At 28.4% G+C, this 3,728-nt stretch overlaps 1 long non-coding RNA gene across 1 annotated transcript; it reads left to right on the top strand.

The window, feature by feature from the left end:
- Positions 1–216: 216 nt before the first annotated feature.
- Positions 217–2,378, top strand: LOC146996829 (uncharacterized). Its single transcript, XR_015041709.1, has 2 exons — positions 217–559; positions 1,421–2,378. It is a non-coding gene; the product is annotated as an uncharacterized LOC146996829 (long non-coding RNA).
- Positions 2,379–3,728: the final 1,350 nt, after the last annotated feature.

Below are 3,728 nucleotides of genomic sequence, written 5' to 3'. Positions count from 1 at the left end.
CACTACGGCGATAAACAATAACCATTCACTAAAGATTTTGCTTAAATTTCCACTCATAATAATTTAAATTGCGAAAATCTCACAATTAGCACCCAAACACCCTAATCGACACCACAATTCTTTCGAAAACGCGCCGTAGTAGTCAAAAGTGGGGTACGCCGTTTTGCCAGGTGAAACTAGTCGATATTTCCGTGACGTCAAAAATTCGAAAAGTGGGGTAGGGTTTGGAAATACGCAACGCGGAGGTAGTTAGCGAGAAATTGAAGAACCCCGCGTGTCGGCCTATGTAAGGCTCCTATACACCAGGCTGAATCTGAATCATCAGGCATTCGCGCTCCCAAGTGGGAGATTTAATGGCGGCTGTGTAGTTACGGTGCAACAATTTTTTGTGTTTTTTTTGTGTAAAATGGGCGGATGTACAGCTATTAATTGTTCAAATCATTCACGAAAATGTCATACATTGGTAAAATTTCCTAAAAATGAAGAAAGAAGAAAAATATGGGTAAATAATTGCCGAAGAGACAATTGGAAACCTGGTCCGGGTGCTGAACTTTGCTTAGTAAGTATAATGTTAATTACGCCTTCATTTAGAGTTTATATCTTCTCTGATGTTTATAATGTGCAAGTAAAGTGAAATTCTTGTGTACAATAACCTGAGTATCTGCTAATTTCTGTAATAATAGCTATAATTAAATTAGTCTAGGGTTAATGTATCTGTCGCCAAACATCGCCAATGTAGATGTTTTGAATGTGGAAAAGAAATTTCTCTTCTAATATAAAGCGCGGATTTTGCTTTCCTGTGCTAATTGTGGAATTTATAGTAATGTAACATGAAAATCATTAGCATATTGAAATTTATTAAAAAATAAATAATAATTTGGAAAGTCAAGATAAAATCTGAATGTTTGCTAAAGATATATGTAACATTATACTATAGTTGCAATATCGTTGGAATGATATGTAATTTTTTTCTTTATTTTATAATCACTATTGTTAAAAAGTTAGATGAGTTGTTTATGCACGGTGCCCACTACTGTTTCTTGGTTAAAATAACTTCCAGAATTTTGACATTGACATCTGAAGTCAATAGAATAAATTGAATAGTGTGAGACAAAATATATATAATCTGACTTCAATAATTGCAAGGATTGTGCAAGTTTATTTATAATCACAGTATTATACAATTTGGCAATGGAGTAAAGATTTAGAAATGAAAGCAGAACATTCAAATTAGTATTTTCTTGTTTCTAATATATAGAAATTTAGTCTATTTTCCAGTATAAAAGTTTTACTTAAAAGTATGGGAAAGCAGATTTGTTTCATGCATGATCTTTATAATAGTGGTATGAAATGAATGAATTTTAATCTGTAAACAATTTTTTGTTAATATTGAAATGCGTTTCTTTGGGTACATTTTTAGGCACTTGTGGATCATGTCAGACAACATGCAATAGAAAAAAGATGTCCGTGTGCATAAATTTTCCCATTGTGTTACTTCATTTTATCTAAATTTCAAGGATAATTCTTTTCATTTTTATATGGCATGTCATCAGTATAAAGGCTAGTGAAAATAAATTGGTATGTGTATCTGTTTTTGAAGTGTAATGCTTAAATAAAAAGATGGTGTCTGTTTCTTCATTTAAACAAAATTTCAAGGATAGTATTTTTCAGTGTTTGTTATTTCTCAATGTAAAGGGTAACAAGGGGGAAAAAAACTGGTATGGTATATCTGTTTTTTTAAGCATGATAATTTTATTTATTTCTTTAGTGATGCATATATATAAAGAGAAGGTGTTTGGTCCAACTGAAGTTATAATAAATCTAATTTTACTAGATCTCTCCCTCCCCTCAGGTGTAGAAAATTTTCAAGTGCAGAAAGTTTATTTGCAGAATTAATTCATTTCTGATAAACTTATTATCATTAATTTTTTATATAACATGTTATTAAGTTATACATTTGACTACTGTGTAATAAAATTGTATTTAGAGCAAAAAATTAGCTATAATTTTGCGTCTGGTGACTAATATCATATGCTTCTAAGAATATTACTTTAACTTTTTCCATAATTTTTGTATTTCAGGAACATGAAACTGTTATTTTGATATACTTAAATAATAAAAGTGTGTATCTGAATCAATTAATGGATACAAATATTTTACAGTTATTTTTAGAAGATATTTGCCATATCGCTTTTAATAATTCATAAAGTATGTTAAAATATAGGCAAATAATTTGGTGCAGAATTCAAATTTAGGGTTTAAAATATAGTGAATCATAAGACTAAATGATTTTTATTGTCATGATTTGCCTGGGCTTAAGAATGTACTTTTCGCCCGGTGGAAATTGTCATCAAACTGTCATGAACAGGCTTTTTGTTGATAATAACTTCCAGGCTTATCAGTACCTCCTTTTGAGTGGAGGGTATGCAAATATAGTACCCAATTTAAATTACATTGTGATTGTAATAATATTGTGGTATTAAATAAGTGATTATAATTACAATTTAGGTAATTGCATTGTAATTATATTACATTGTATCTGTGAACTTTTAATTTCATTACTTTATGCAATTATGTTGTAAGTGCATAATCTAATTGCAATAATATAATCTATTCGCAATTACAAAATAATTATAAATGCAGTTACATCTTAAATAGAGGCCATTTTAATACTTTTAAATTTTCACAAGATAACTTCCCATTAAGGTTCATTTGGAGGAAACTATGCAAATACTAAAAAAGAAGTTATGCAATTTACATATTTTGTACAGTACTTTCTTGTTATAATGCTGTTCAATATATCTTCAATACTTTTGTAAATTTAACGACATTCTTTGCAATCACTGTGGTGCTTTAAAAAGAAGTTTCTTAGTTATGCTTTCTAATAAGAATGGGTTTAAAATTAAGTATTATGTATAATAACTAGCAGTTAAAAAAACCTGACTGCATGAAAATGCTGTTGCTGTGTAAAATAAAAAATAAGCTTTCTTTTATGCTTTGAAATGAATTACATGTGGTTAAGTCGTCCTTTTACAATTTAAGAATGTGGTTAACACACATTCTTAAATTGGACAGGTTTTATCTAAATTATTAGTATAAAATATATAAACTATGAATTATTTTGTAACATAACTCAAATTACAAAATTCATTCTATATACGTTCAAAGTTATTATCTTTTATGGAATAACTGTTTTTTAATTTAGGTAAAAATTGGATTTTTAGAAGTATTACAAATACAATGCAACACAAAGGTGATCTGATTGAAGAGGAAGGACTTTTTATTACGGTTTCTAGTTCGTATTTATATTACATTTGATAAAAAGCATCCAAAACACAGAATGCTGTACTTTCTTCTTCCATATATGTTATGAAATATTTCACACATTTAAAAGAAAGTGTTTCTTCAGAATCTTGCACAATTATTTCCATATACCTCAGACTTAAATGACAACATATTCTTAAGTTATTTTTTTAGTATGAATTTACAGTGTTTTTATGGAAATTTTTGTTAAAATGTCATTAAGATAAATTTATTTGCACACTCTACGCTTTAATTATTTCCCCATTTGACACTATTGAAAGTTTTTATTCATATCTTATTTATTTTAGTCTGCTAACGAAACTGAAACATCTAAAGAATAAGTTATTTTGAATATGTTTACAAAATATACGCGAAATTTTTATTTAAGTTAAAACGTCTATATACTATTCGAGAATTAATAAATT

The sequence above is a fragment of the Stegodyphus dumicola genome, chromosome 6 (assembly GCF_044657685.1).
Source record: "Stegodyphus dumicola isolate Sdum_Otavi_A_Nest chromosome 6, ASM4465768v1".
Lineage (NCBI taxonomy): Eukaryota > Metazoa > Arthropoda > Arachnida > Araneae > Eresidae > Stegodyphus > Stegodyphus dumicola.
This window is presented reverse-complemented; position numbering and strand designations above follow the sequence as displayed.